A 16,548-nucleotide genomic window follows, 5' to 3' on the forward strand; every position below is an offset into this window, starting at 1 on the left:
GTTAAGAGGACTTCAAATCTTAACAAGGGAAAAAAAAGAAAAAAAAAAACAACCTGGCATAGCACAATTTAGATGCCATCTGTACTTTGAAAAGCTCTCATTTTAATAATAATTAAAAAATTATAATAAATAAAGTCCCTACTTTCTGACATACAAGAGATATTTCTTTTGCCTAAATTATGTTAGGGAATTGAAGAAATAAGACATAACCGTGAGTTTCCAAAGTGAATCCATTTTTAAGTTTCACTTCTCTTATACTAGTTAATAGGCAGTTTTTCACTAAACAGTGATATTAAATTACTGAACTTGACCCAGGAAACAAAGTAGATGTTACTAAATTCATCAGAAATGATTTTAGGATTATATGAGAGAGATTTATTCAAAATCCCATTCAAACAGTACTGGGAGAGAAATATGACTCTTCTTGCAGCATTCCTTTATAAAGTCCCCTGAGGTTGCAGGTATATGACAGATCTGAACAGCACAAAGACTACTTTTACTATTTTCTTATTTGACAGCATAGATACAAAACTATGTGATCTTGAGAAAGAGATCTTTGAGATCACATGCATGCCTAAGGATATGGACTCAAACAATACTAGATATATTTACCTTAGTAATACCAACAGTTTAAACACTGTTACCAGATATGTTTATCTGAAGTACTATCAAAAATTCAAACACTATAGCACTGTTAGGTAAACAAACTTTTTTTTTTTTTTGAATCTGAAGCAATTCAAATTATTCATTACTGTGGGCTGGGAGAAGAATTTATCCAATAACAGAACTCTAAGTACCAAATACACAAACATTTGTTCAAGAGACAACAGGTAATAACAGTTTAATAGCACTGGAGAGAATATAGCAATTCAGAGACAGTTTAGAACTAGTGAGCCAAACACTATAAATTAATACCTGGAATTTGCTGGAAACCTTATTCACTACCCTTAAACTCAAGTTCAGATGACAAGATTTTGTACCTCACTTAAAAGAAACAAATCAAAACCCCACATATTTTGTTACTTTTATCTTAAAATATCTTCACACATCATTTTAAAAATTAACACTATTATAGTACTGCAACATAATCATCTTATTTTTAACTAAAGTAGGACAAAAATGCAACAATGGAAAATAAAGAAACTGATCTTCACAAAGCTATTCAGTTATCTTATGACCTTTACTTTTCCAAACAGTCCTACCAAATATCTGGTGTGGGAGATCAGAACTTTAGTTCTTAGGTGCGCATTGAGCTTCATGGATTTGGCACGTCAATCCTCCTTTGATGCAAACTGCAGTTTTCTAAACAGTATACTCTATTTCTTTTACACTCACAAAAGTGGAATGTGTTAGGTAAGGATGCTTATAACAAAGCTAGGAATAAGTAAATAAAATCATACGTGTACATCCTCATGAACTACTGTCATTTTAACCTACACTCTTCCCTTCCATTGAAGGACAGTAACCATGGGGTAATACGTGAGGATAATACAGCAAAGAAAGATCTGCAAAGAACTTGACATTTTTAGACTTCAATCATGTTGAAGCCAGAATCCAGATGAAATATTAAATTTATTAGCAGATAAAAGAAAATATACACAACAGGTCTGTTGATCAGGAATTGCAGAGCCTGTAAGCCTACAAGCTTTCCTCATTCAGTTTCCATATTCTAAATGACAACAGCTTCTGATGCACTTCAGCATCTTGAAGATCCCCAGTACTCCTCTCCCAAACATTACTAGAAAACGTAAGTTTTAAAATACACAAAACCCATCTATTACATTTGGTAGTAATATTCAATGACTTAATCTCAGAGATGGCCAGAAGTTTCAGATCACAGCAGTACCACCTTCTAACTTGATGACCAACAATCTTAGCCTTCTGCAATTGTTGCTGCCTCTCCAAGATCTTCAAATCAGAAAGTCAATTCAACTGCTTTCCTTTCTTTTAGAAAAAGGTGCTACCTATTCCTATACGGGACACGTCCTTCTAGAGCAATGAGACTTTATCCAATTTTTAATGTTACCCCTCATGATGTATTTACATTTAAACTGTTTCATCATGGCTGCAAATTTATTACCATCCTTAATTTTAGAACACAATATGCAGATTAGAGACAGCTCTGCAGCCTGTCCAGTAGACACCTTTTTGACACTATCTCCCAAAAATCTATTAACAGGGCTAATTAGGACTAGTGGTTACATGTTAAAACCTGTACTTAATCACAAACTGCTTAAACTCACTTAACTGTGAGCTACTATCATGCTTTTACTGTGTAAGATGAACTAAGGCCAGAAGATACAGGCAACAAATACAAAACAAGAATCTAAAATTTAGAACACACTCATTAAGAAAAATAACTACACAAGTCTTCTACAGCTTTCACAAAAAAACCCAAAGCACTGCTATAACAAAACCAGGTTAGAGATCTCAGTATGTCAATCCATATATTCTGCTTTTCTAGTTACTTCAGTTTACTGTATATAAATTTAGATCATAAAAATATTTGATATAAGAACTGCATCTGTGTTATAAAGGCTGCACACACAAAATAGGGTGTTATAAAACTAAAATAAAGCCAAGGTACCTTTATGATTCTCAATCTGCTTTACAAAAAAGTTCTCCTGAACAAAGTTTCCTGGATTCTGTTGTTGGATCTTTCATACTAGTGGTTTTAGTCATTCTGAGCACCAAAACAAACTTCACCTCATGGACAGAATACAGGAAGACATTATTTCAAGCACTTCCACATGAAATTCTGCTCATTGGTATTTGGAAAATAGGAACACAGATACACACTAGCATACTTTTCATGAGTGCACACGTGTGCACGTACACACCCAGAGACGAGTCTAGGCTGAGCTGTTCACTTAAACAGATACAGAACGGTGTTGGTAGAGACAGAAAATACAAGCTTCCATTTAACCATGGTAAGGTAAGATGATCATAGGCACTAACACACACAGGTCAGCAAAATCTGTTTGTGAGAAATCCTGGGGCAGTCATGCAAGATTGGCACACTTGTTTCACGTATAAGCTGAACACTGGAACTCAAATACAACTCCTTACAAGAGAGGAGATAAAAATTCCAGTTCACTGAGGCATTTTTACTGCATCAGAAACAGCACTGAGTTTTACTGAAGACCTGGGTACTTTCAGTATCTGTATTTGTAGAAAGGTATAGTTTTATCTAGTATGGAGAAAGGTCTGAAGCAACATTCTAAGAAACTAAGAAATTGTACATAACTGTTCTCCTGTTACAGAGGTCAACCACTGATTAGTTGAAATCCTCCCTCACCAAATTTTAATTATCACTCTAGCACTTCTCTATATATGTCATTTTGGGGATGAGGTTGTAGGTGACTAGCAATAAATAGTTAAAAATGCAGTTTCCTAAGTTACACAAGAACTCCAAGTCTATTAAAAATCAGTACAACTGATAGAAAGAAGGAAGAAAAAGAAAAAACAACCAGTCACTCTCATGACAGCTTTTCAAGTTTCAAATTACATTGTGGTTTGTATTGGAATGAAACCAACATATTCTCAAAAACATAAGCATATTGGAACATCCCTTTTTATATTGAAAACATAGACCCAAATGTCCACCCCAGGCCTGAGAAGTCAGCCCAGAATATTGATTAAAAAAAGAGAATGACTACCTGAAGAATCTCTCACCTGCAGTATCCTTAATACAGCAGGCTGAATTTAAAAGGTACATTTTTATCTGTGCTTTGTGGAAGCGCAATGACGTGGAGCATTCTTCACACAATTATGATCTCACCAACACCTCTAATCAAGCCCTTGAGCTTTTGTGCTCTATTCCGAACTTCAGAGAAACTACTGCTGTAGATGGGTAAGGGAAGGATATTGAGAGGAAAAGGAGAAAAAAAATATTTTATATTATATATAGTACAATTATTTGGAGCCGATTTTAATCGGTCTATGCTATCTAGAAAACAACAAGTTAGACCTGGTTTCAAGTCAAATTTATTTCTAAAACAATTTTAAAGAGAAGAGAAAATACAAATTCACCTTCCTCCCTAAACTGTAGGGATCTTGGAAATATCTATTACCTCTTTGTTTCTATTTTGTACCGTAATAACAGAGTGAAGAAGAATCACTAAATATGGTTTACAGGCCTATAAATCTTTCTGCAATACCTCCTTTGTAAAAGGAAAAATATTTACAGTTATCTTCACTCTTGATATTTATTTTAGTCTCTTTATTCATATCTGCCATTATGCAGCAACGTAGATCATTCAGATACATAGATCAGTTATATTTGTAAACTGGATATTGCCAGTTCCTGTTGAGTTTCTTTCTTGCAGATGACTGCCTATTATCTTTCTCACCTGGAATCCTCATGAGAGAGATGCTTAATTTTAAGTAAGAACAGTGCAACACAGACTTAAAAGAACAAAACAAAACAAAAACACAGAGAACCATAGCAAAGCATCATATATTCCAGCTGAACACTTTGATTAATGAAATACTATTAGTTACTCAGCACAACCACAGATTTCTTTTTTCTAGCCTTTTAGGAAGAATGATGCAGTAACTACTATTGAAAGACAAGATTCTAATCAAGAGAGTTTTATACAAAAGGAATTTCAGCTAGAAATTACCTTAAACCAGACTCCTTACAAGTAGTCTAAAGCAACAAACATTGTTACATACCCTAAACACAACGAAAACCAGATGTTTGAAAGTCCAGGAAAGAAAGAAAGTCCATTAGATACTTTGAGAATCACACTTTACTTTCTGAATTAGATGAAAAAAATCTCAGTCATGAAAACTCCCTCACGCAAATCATGTAACATATATAGTAGGAAAAACCTGAAGTGCCAGAAACCTTGCCTTGAATCCCAAGATTATGACTGAAGAGTCTAGAGCTCACATGAACCACCTAATACAGATTAAAAATAAATTTAGCCTAATTTAATTAGCATATTGAGGTGTTTTTCTTTTTTAAAAAACAACCTTTTTCATATTCCACTTCCCAAAGATCAAGCAGAACAGTTAAGGTAAAACTAAGGAAGATAGTAGCAGGTTTTGTTTGGTTTCTAAACAGTACACTTCCGACTTTTTAAGTTTCTCTGCTGCAGGGCATACTATGAAATGCAAAAATTAGTTATATTCTGTCAAGAGGAATGCCTTAGAAGATGCATGTTTGAATCAAAGCAGACACATTTTCCTCAAGTATCACCCAGACATGATTCAGTTCTGTTTCAAAATAATGAGTAAATAGAATCACTGAATCAACATTAGTGGGGATGTCAGAGTACAGAAATCATATTTGGAGACAAAAAGAGAGAAAGTTGCTACGCATATAACTAGCACTAGATTATTCCAGCTGCATCTTCTAGTCACCTCTCAATCACGCTGAACTCCAGCGTGCAAGTTGTCAAAGCACGGCCCCCCAAACATCTCTCGCGTGCACGCACACAAACGTAAGGCTGCTGTGCTGCAGGTTACTTTGGGAGCGCAGCTGACACCGAACCAGTTAAGAGTCTTTTGGCAACTACTGCCCTATGGCATGGAAAGGCAGTCACTGAATCGCAGAGGAACTACTTACTGCCACTGTGAAAGTGGAGAGAAAAGGAGTCATCTTTTCATAAACAACCCGTGCCTTCATCTACTGACCTTAACACTAATAACAGAAAAGTAAGAGCATACGTGTACTCATTCACTTGCCTGCAGGTTGGGGAAGGCAAAGCAAACGAGACACTCAGGGACACCGCACCTGGCGCCACACAGATAGATAATGCTTTAACGGAGAACAAAAAACGAGCTACCGACAGACCTACCTACACCTCTGCCCTGTCTCTGCCTGGAGCCCCGCAGCCTTGTGGTGCTGCTCAACGGCCCAGCACGGAGCTAGAAACCAAAAGTTTTTTAGCGCAGCACACGGCATTTTCCAGCTCAGCCACCGCCTCACGGCGTGACCTTGGGCAAGTCACTTCCTCCGCATCTCGGCTACCCACCTGACGAGCCCTCTGCAGAGCGCCGAGGACCCGAAACCCGGTAAATACTCACACCAGGCGACTCCGCACCGGAGAAGCCGAAATGGGGGAGAGGGGGGGGGAGGATGCCCCCTCTCTTGCCGGCGATGAAGATCTCCCCGACGCTGGCGCAGCCTCCCGCCGGGGGACGGGCGCCCCCGATCCCGCCCCGCTTCCATGCCGCTCGGGTTAAACCGGCCCCGGCCGGCCGAGCAGGCGACCCCGGCTCGCCCGGCCCGCGCGCGGGCGGCCGCCGGGGAGCCGAGCGGCGCGGGCCTCCCGCAGCCGGAGCCCTCCCGGCGGCCCCAGTCCGGCCGCGCGCGGGGGCGGCGATACTTACGGCACCCGCCAGGCGGGAAGCTCACAGGTGGCCGCAGCCGCCCGGGCAGCGCCGACCTCCGCCGCGGCGGCGGCCGGGCAGGCGGTCGCCTCAGCGCTGGCGCGGGGAGCGAGCCGGGCGCTGCGCTGCGCTCCCCGCCGCGGGGCCGCGCAGCTCCGGCCGCTGCCGCCCTCTCTGCGCGGGGCTGCCTGGCTCCCTCCCGCCCTTCCTCCCGCCGCCGGCCAATGCGGGCCGCGGCGAGGAGCCGGCTTTAACCATCTGTTGCGAGGCGCCTCCTCCAAGCGCTGCCGCCTCCCCGGCCGAGGAGGTGGGGAGCCGGGCAAGGCGCTAGGCCGGGCCGAGGAGCTGCTCGCCCCCCGCGCCCGCGGGGGCTGCGGCCGTTACTCGCCGCCCCTCCCCCTCTCGCCTCAGGCGCGCCTCGCCCCTCCCCCCACACCCGTCCCCTCAGGGCTGGCGCCCCTCACCGCGCCCTCCGTCCCTTTCCCCTCACGCCATCCCTCGCCTCCCCGCCCCGCAGCTCCCGCCGGGCCCGCCGCGGGGCGAGGAGCTCGGCTGGCGGCGGCCGTGGCAGCGCTGCGGCCCGGCCCGCGCCGCCGCCCGTCAGGTGCCAGGTGGGTTGGGGGGGCTGCGAGGTGGGGCAGAAGCAGGGAAGAAGCGCGTGTGGGGTCTAATCCTCCTCGCGCTGGTGGCGGTGAAGTGCTGACCTGGGAAAAACTTCTTTACTTCCCGCTGAGTAGTCAGGACTCTCCTCATGGGATGTCAGGAGGCCCGCCGCGGTACTGCGCGGAGCATCGTGCCCCGTCCTGCGCGAAGGGGCTGAAACAGGGCTAAAGTCTTCCCCTGTGTGGTTGGACTTCGTAGACGTCTCCTGCGGTGCAGCTGTTCCAGCAGAAATCAGGAGTCTCTTGCACTTTAAGAGTCTTAGCCTTTCACAAAGTGTTTTTAATGTTCTTAATTTGGCACAGCAATGTGGACAGCCTGTGCGCAGTGTACCCTGGTTTGGGTCTCTGCCTCCACCCCGTGTGATAATAGTTCAGATGTTCACAGTGCACATGTAAAACTTCCCCCCCAAATCCCTGCGAAATTCAAATGCACTGGCAGAAATAGAAAACAAATGGATGAAAGGAGGTTTTTTAAAATAATTTTGTCATTATGGCCCTCCCCTAATCACACCTTTTATTCCATTTTGTACATTTTCTGTTGATTCTCCACAGCAAATCAAGAGAATGAGAAGCTAATTTTATTTCAGACAGGTTCCAGGATAATATTTTTATGAAGAAATGTCAGGAAAATGATGCAAATTCCTTTCTACTCTAAACAGCTTGAAGTTAACAGAACAGTCTTGAGATACATTCTGTGGAAAGAAAAAAATATACATTACATGGGTTAACACAAGTTCTAAATGAAACTATGTTCTTTTCTCAAAACTGTCAGATTCTTGTTTCTCATCAGAGCAGTTTATTGACTATTGAGTTATTGAGCATTATGGTGTGGGTGTGTGGACCAGAATGTGGACCAAATGTGATTTGCAGGACCACTTATTTCTATGTAACCTTGTTACTTTTTCTACGCTATTTTGAGATACATTTTATTACACTAATTTTAAGGTGATCTGTTCTCATTGGCATGTATATTGTTCCTATCTGGGTAGTTTTCTAGCTAAGTTAATCGTAAGTCATTTTTTTTCAGAAAAAAAATGATTTCTGAAAATTAAGTCAACCACCTATTCTATCCCAATGCTGTTATAAAATTGCTTGTAGTAAATGATACGGTATATTATCCAGATGAACTCTTCAAATATGGGATACATTTCTTACTCACCAGGAAGGCTATATTTTTGCTTTAGAGGATCTCAACATGGTTGAGATTTATATCATTTTTACAAAAGATATCTCAAAAAGTACTCAGAAATACTTTAAATGGTTTGAATTTTTCTGGTGAGAGTCCAGAAGGATGAAATTTTGCCCTCATGTATGCATGTGGAATGCCTATAAATCTGAAGGGAGAATTTATCATCACAAGATGTTCTTAAGGAACAGTTTATATATAGTTATAATTACTAGAATGACAAATTAGCTAGTGAATCTTCCATTAATCTTACAAGACTATTCCCAGCTGTAACTTATTCCCATATATAATCTAATCAAGCCTCATCATAATGATGTGAAATATTGTTTCCACTGTTACTACAAGGTATTGTCTTACTACTTCAGGAATGTTGTCCTAGGTTCTGAAGATATAAGTACAGAGACACTCTTCACTTTAATCCTTTGCGTGCTATCAGCATACAGCAGTCAAACAGAGGATGGCAGAAAATGGAACAATCCACAGCCAAAGAACTGGAAACAGAAGCACTGAGAAAGGAAATGTTTTTTCCAGTCATACAAGAAGTTTTGGCAGAATCCAAAAGCATATGCAGGTAAGTGGTGTCTCATTCCACTTCTGTACTAACCAATCTCATGTTCAAACTACACCTTCATTTTCAAAATAATTTTCCCCTATGAAGTCTTTTTTTCTCACAAGTAAAATGCCTACTGCAAAGATAGTTATCTAATTTTTAAAAAACGTGTATTCTTTCACCTGGATCATTGCAATTTCTATTACTTAGTTATATAGATTAAAAATATGAAGAATTCTTCATACATACATCATCAGTAGCATGTATTTAATGGAGATGATTAAAGCAAGATTCAAATAGACCGGGAACACACCATCAGTTTCGAGGTTTCTTCTGTTTTTATCTTTGCCACTATCTTGGTATGTGACCTTCGGCAAATTGTTGAACTTGCCTATTCATCAGTCTTTCATCAGTGAGATTAGGGATAATCACACTTAACAAAACGTACCTTATTAATAATAACATTTTATGAATGTATTTGTATATAAAAATGAATTAGTAAATAACACCTTCAAATACAGACATCCAATCATTATCCATTATAATATTTTCTCTTGTTATATTGGAAGTCGTATATACTTCTCAGTCTATATTACTTTAAAAAAAGCTTAAAAACTAGGCAGTATTATGTGTTAAATACAGTAGCATAGTAAAATCATCAAAGATCCAGCGTGAAAGTCTTTTAAAGTACATAAGAAGCTTTTTTTTTGCTAATTGGTTGAGTAATTCATTAATAGTATGTGCAGAGGTAAAGCTGTAAGCAATTATAGTTTGAGAAACTAAAAGACTGTTCAACAAGAATGAACAGTTCTCCATGGTGTTCAGAGTAAAGAGCACTGTATCTCTGAAAAAGCTTTACGTTTCTTTCATGAAAAAGATCTTAATGCCTAATTATAAGAGTTCAGTGAGAGTACAGTATCACCAAGAAAACTATTCAAAAAACTATTTTGGTATGGTTTCCATGTGCAGCAGATGTTCATTAGTGCAGTAAGCCCTGGAAACAGCATGTCTTACCATTCACACATGACATGTTAGCACTAAGAATTTGGGGTTTTGTGGGTGCTTTCAAGGCACTTCTAACAACAAGGGATTATGTGGGCATGTTACATATAGTTATTCTGTAACTTTCTTTACATATTTTTTCTTTATGCGAAGTTGAGAGAAATGCAGAGTATTAAGCTGATGCTTCTGTAGAGATAAAAATATTGATGTGCATTAACTACAATAATCAAATGTTTTTTAAAATCCCTAATGTTGTAGAATATCCATTAACTTTAATCAATCCAATACATTTGATAGTGTTTGCCAGCTACCTTTTTCCAAATACAGAGGTATCAAGCTACATTATTTGCATCAGTAATTGAATACTAGTGCAAACTCAGAAACATACCTTAAGATCCAAACAGTGCAAATCTGGTCAATAGATTCCTGGTCTTGGAGCAGGCTCTTCTCTGAAATAAACCAGCCAAAAACATGAGAATGGAACTCAGCATGTGAGTGCAAAGACGAAGTTTGAGTTTTAAACTCCTGTTTTTCCCATGCAAAATATGTTAAGTTCCCAGTAGAAAAAAACCTCAAGATTGAACAAACTAATCAGAAACATACCTTAAAGCCTTAGTCAGAAAAGAGTTGCTTTGTTGTAAAGACAAAGCAGATTTGTGGGAATGTTGCCACTTTTTATAAACTGTTGAAAGCTGGGAGTTGTTTTATTTTGATTTTGTGCCAGTCATGACTCAGGAACTGTTAGGAAAGTGAATGTGCTATTTCAAATGTTGCAAGACCTAGTCTAGATTTAGACAGTGCAGCAAATTTACCTAAGCAAGCAAATTCATCTCAGAAGCTGTAGTACTGAAACCAGTTGGAATGGCATTTAGGTGCTGACACTACTGAGAAAACAAAAACATTGATGGACAGTGCTAACCATTGAAAGTACCAGGGAATGATAAGTGAAATGCTTTGTTCCCAACTTCCAAGGCCACATTTCCTGCTGACAATCAACAACTGTATAAAGGAAGGGGAGCTGAAGGGAGGGGGGACAAAAACAGACACTGCAAGTACATAGGAAGCAGTTGTCTGTAAATCTTAAGGATAAGACAGTTATCTATATGACTTCAAAATGAGTCTTTCTGTGTAAAGACGACTATAAAAACTTTCAGCTTTCACATATCCTTTGATATTTGTGGCAAATGATAACTACAATCTCGTATTTTCTACCTTCTAACTCAAAACACATTAAGGGAAATGAATTGTAACTTTAGTGCTAACAGGGAAGTATTCAGCAACAACAATGTGTAGCTTCTAAAGCACTTCTCTGTTTCGAAGGTCTTTGCAAACATTGATTAATTAATCTGTTCTGTGTTCAGTCCTGGGGAAGCATGCAATCCTTCCACTAAACAGTTGGGCTTTGTTGTGGCTTTTAAAGGCTGAACTGTGCTGTGGGGTCGGGTGAGTGAGCACGTGCAGAGGGGCAATACTGGAGTGATAGCTGCTAAAGGCATGCTGTTTGGGGAGCTACAGGGAACAAGCATGACAGAGGCTGTAAATCTTTTCCTTTTCTGAGGTGCCAACGAATACACAGAGGTAAATAAAGCCTGATTATCTCTTTTCACAAGTTATACTTTCTCTTTGATGTGTTACACACAAAGGATGGTTACTGTCCTAACACAAGGATGGCAGTTATCAAGTTCCTTCTGCTACTCACACGTGCTCACACATTGCTTCTTTTTTCTGACTTTCCAGCTGTGTAAAAGCAAAACTTTTTGTTTCAGTGTCTACATTTAATCTAAAATTGATTGAATTTTAGTTGCACTCCCTTTGTAATGTGGGATTTCCCTTTTCTGTCCAGCACATCAGGATGCACTTGTCTGGATGCATTCACTTGCACTGACTGCCTTAATTTCAGTTTGGAATGGAGCTTGCATGAAACTGCCCTTTGGCTTTGTACCTTCTGCAGCCTCTGCCTGAGGACACTGATCTTGCCTTTTCTTGCTGGTAGTCTGAATGATCTAAATGATGTATATCCAAAAGTTACCCTTTTAGAGCCTACCTACAACATCAGCTACTGACAGCTAAAAAATTGTATTAATTTGAGATGCATAGTACATTCATTATGGGTTACAAGTATATACCAGTTATAACCAAGCCCTCCTGAAAATACTGTTAGAACAACTGCATACATCACATCTGCTTTGCTGCAGTATTGCACCTGGCACTAGAAGCTATAGACTAGAATATATAATAGAATATGTATTTTTCTGTCTCCATTATGTAGAGGAAAAGCAACTTAAGGAGGGAGAGTACAAGGAATCATTTCAGAGAGGGAAAAAGAGGCAGAGGGAGAAAGAACTTTATATACTTTAGAAATCTCTGCCAAGCTGCTTGCTACAGAACCTTCTGCAGACACACTTTGTAAGCAAAGATTCCTTGGACTGAACACTTTTTGAAAAGATGTACAGCTTTACATTGTAGGACAGGGTTCACATTATTTACTGAGAAATGGCTGTCTGCCTGCCTGCCAAGTTGAAGAACACTCCCTTGCTAGCATTTCAGCTGAAGAAAAAATAAAGTAAAATAAATACCTCTGTATTACTCTATTACAGTGTTTAGACTCTACTTTTCAGATGAAAAAATGAGATTTATTATAGCATAAATGACCCCCTAAAGATCTAAAATCTGCCAGAGCTCTCTGTCTCTTCCTTTCTAATGAAGCTTTGCAATTTCCCCAAAGTCAGAAAGTTGTGATTGTACCAATAGATCATGCCTGTGCATACATATGCAATGTGTATAGAGGAGTGACATACTTTAATTGTATTTTTAATGGGAGGGATCAAATAATTCCATGAAATATGCTACATCTCTCATGATTAATGATTTCATTTTGAACAAGGCAAATTAAAAATGAGACTGAGAGCACAATCTCTTACAGTAACTGTTGCGTATACAGATTTATGCTTAGATCTCATGCTTGCATTTAGTATGGGTTGAAAGTGCATGTGGCATCTTTTCTGTTTACAAATTCATGAATATTTCCTATTATTTGTATCTTTCAGAAGTTCATTTTGCAGACCTGCATGGGGATTCTCTGCTTAGAAAATGCTTGAGGAGTTGAGCACTTAATAGTGTTTCTCATTGGGAAATTTTTCTTCCTGTGTCTGAAAGCTGTATTTCACATGTACAATGCCACTCCAGGTACACTTGTATGCTAACGAGTAGATCTTTACTTTGTAGCTGAAGAACATGAAAGTATGTACTCTTTAAGGCTTTAAAAGACTCAGCTCTGAGTTAAACTCTTCTTCCACAGCAAGCACTGGTCTGTTGCTGTCTTAATTAACAGAGATTAACATACAAGCTGGATTTAAACATTTTTCCTATTAGACAGCTAAAATATAATAAAGCAAACAGTGTAGCTACAGGCTAAGCCACATGAGTATAAGTTCATAGATATTAAGAGAAGAAGAAAGCTTTGTGATAGCTTAACTTGATATTCTGGCATCTAGGGTTTCTGATTATACTGCAGATCTTTCAAGCTTCACTAGTTACCGCTGTCTCTACCATGATAAATGTTCAATACCTGATATACTGTTTGGCAGTGTCTTAGTTATATATGCCATGTGTCTTTCTATATATTGAGCCTTAAAACCAAACACTCTTTGATCTTTCAGGCATGCAGTTTGAACCACAGTCACACCTGAATTTAGCTGCTGGCCTTTACTGCTTAAAAATCTCTAACAGAAATGCCATACCCATTTATGAACTTAGTATCTGGACTCAAACCAGATCTGCATGTGTAACCTATATCTCAGTATATATGGGTCCATATTTGGAAACTCCTGAGTCTCAAGGGTACTTGATTTGAGGCAATCTGTTTCTGCTAGTGGCCAGAGATTATATGCAAAAGCAGAACTTCTTTTGGATTTTGCTCTTCTCAAATACATACACATAAATATGTTTGTATGTATACTGTCTGCATACTGTAAATGTGTGTATAGGTAACAGTTTTTCTAGGACTAAATATGTCCATATAAATATGTCTTTTTTTGAAGGACAGGCAAGTGCTGGGTTTAAGTCAACAGCTTTAGATAGAAATTGGACTGCCAGGGTAAAACAGATATCTGACACAAATGAGACATCATCATAACGTGTCCTTTTTTGCACATACCTTTCTTTCAGTAAAAAGTGAGAGTACAGTCCCATGCTGAGTTCTTCCTGCTGCTTAGCATATTGCTACAAAGCAACAGAAATGTTCAAACATTTTAATAGCTTTTTTCTCATACAAAGAAATTATGATGAATATTAAGGTTTTGCCTTTTAATTTTGTACTTGCAGAGCAGAGAAATCTGAGTGTGCACATGAAGGGGGAAGAAACTGAGCTGTGCTGCTGCTAGAAAGCAGGAACAGCAAATGAGAAACCTACCCCGAGGTTTCCATTATATGGTTGTTACGAAAGAAACTGAATTGTGGGATAAATGCCTAGGCCATTGTTTGTTTTTTAACTCATTCTTCACTAAAATGAAATCCCACCGAAGTAGGTTGAAGCTTCCCAGAGAAAAACAAGAGTGAAAAAAACATGATTTGCATTTGGTTTTTTTTTGTAAAGGATCAAAGTTATTTTGTCTGGAAAATCCATTGGGACTGAGGTCTTTCATTTTTGTTAATCACTTTTCACCAAATAGGATTCTTTTTCAATGTAACATTTATATGATGTCACACAGTAAAACAAATACTGTTCGTACTTTCCCATAAATTATACATTAAAGTTAGTTTGATATGCCTAGCACAGCAGTAGGAAGGATCATGATTTGGCTAACACCTGATTTATTACCTTTTCAGGTAGAATGTAAACATAAGTATAATTATTTGTAATAGTATTTATTTCTATGCTGTGATAACATTACTACGAATAATTGCAGAAAGATAGAAAATTATCACATGGGGTTTGCAACCTAAGAGTATAAATTCTCTGAGAAATTAGCCTTTCCAAGACAAGAGCTTTAACTGAAGTTCACACTTGCAAGTTTTGTCCCCAAAATACATAAATCATACTCTTCTGCTGTTGAGTTGTAGAAGATAATGAGCATATGCTATGGGACATGCTCCCCAGGGATCACAGACAATAAGGTTGATCTAAAGCAGCAACGATTTAGAAAGGAAATTCAAGTAAATTCCTGACATTGGTTTGGTGGATGCACTTCTGATTTTGAGTATTCTGAGTTGTGACGTGTTTATGACACTTTTTTAGCATAAATACGAAATCATAATGTGCCCTAAATGAAACATTTTCGTATAATGATATCTGCACATAGGCATCATTAAAAATAAAATTCCAAATCTGTTTTGTCTTTTATTCTGCTGAGAGGCACTTATCATTTGAGCTTTCATCTAGCTGCCTGAGGAAACTGGTTATATGTTTATTTTAACTGTTTCTTAGCAGAATGCGTGAAAGAACTGAACATAATGGAATATTTCTTATAAATTCTTTTCAGTTACAACTGTTGTGCTTCTCACTTTGTGGTTGCAACAGGCCAAAATTACTATAGGCAAAGTCAACCCCCCCATTTTTATCATCTACTGTGAGGCTGCAGTGGGTGCTTCTAAGAAGAGTGGTCAACTGACCCAGCTGTAAAACCTGATAACATGGAAAATGTCTGGCTATGCATGTTCATTGGGTGTATATAAAATTTTAGATGACTCTCCCTTATTCTTTGAACTTTTGAATCTAAAAGCCAGTCCCTCTCTTTTCTGTGCAACACATGATGTGTCCTTTTAATGCTGGACAAATAGAGTAATACACTTAAAGTATAATCTAATAGTTTTGCTAGGTGACATTTCAGATTTTCTAGAAAAAAGCAGCACAGATAGCTGTATTGACCGTTAGTTGGGTTTATGTCCACTTCAGTCCAGATTTCATGTGTCTTGTCTTCCCGTTACTCTGCTGTTTGCTGCTTTATGATTTATTTATTTATCTCAACATAGCCTTTTGATGGTAGCAAAAGGCTCTGTTACTATAACTAACTGCCAAAAATCTCAGGCAATTTCCCTCAGTTTTGACATGACATTTAAGACCTGGTCAATCCAAGACAAGCTTTATTTGTTTAAATTCCCTTTTGTTTATTCCCTATGGTGAAGTCTAGTTCTTTATAGCTCGGATAAGGATAAAGGAGAAATCCCAATGGTAATGAGGACAATTTATCTTCTCTTAGAGAACTCATGAATATTCTCCTATTCTAGAGGACTAAAATTCTATGTATAGGACTTGCATTTCTTCTTCTTGCCTCCTCAAGATTTTATTTACCTGAGTATGCAACAGAATCCTTTTATTGTCCAAGCATTTATGCTGCTGTATAAACAACAAGCACATAGGCTGAAATCATAATCAGAGAAGTCCATGTGTGCTTTATTTGTTCTCTGTAAAAAACATCAATCTCCTTTAGGATTTCCCTGAAGACATCACTTTTTAATGCCTTTGAAAGAGGTTAGGCACATTTTCTTCTGGGTTGAGATGTTCTAATTTGCACTGGATTTATCTGGACATTACATGTTCTACTTCACTCATTCATTCTAACCTTTATAGGTGTCTGTACATTTCAGAGGTAATGCAAAAAAAGAGCATACAATATGAAAATCAGTAAGAAAAAAAATGACTGGGGAGGGCAAAAGATGAACAAAACATAAATGGTGATAGTGTGGAATAGAAACCATCTGTTAAAAGAAATAAAATCTTTAAACTTGCTTATTCCTTGCTTACTATGTAATGTAATTATTTACATTTATGCAAAGCCGCTGCCAACTGTAATTGAGGAGCTAATTAA

At 38.8% G+C, this 16,548-nt stretch overlaps 1 protein-coding gene across 1 annotated transcript in view; it reads right to left on the reverse strand.

Moving 5' to 3' along the window:
• The window catches only part of SULF2 (sulfatase 2), a 159,332-nt gene extending 152,955 nt beyond the window's left edge, over positions 1-6,377 (reverse strand). The window contains exon 1 of the mRNA XM_062589261.1: positions 6,343-6,377. The gene's annotated coding sequence lies outside the window, so the exon portion shown is untranslated. The remainder of the gene's footprint in view (positions 1-6,342) is intronic.
• Between the last annotated feature and the right edge of the window lie 10,171 nt (positions 6,378-16,548).

This window comes from Rhea pennata, chromosome 16 (genome assembly GCF_028389875.1).
Source record: "Rhea pennata isolate bPtePen1 chromosome 16, bPtePen1.pri, whole genome shotgun sequence".
Lineage (NCBI taxonomy): Eukaryota > Metazoa > Chordata > Aves > Rheiformes > Rheidae > Rhea > Rhea pennata.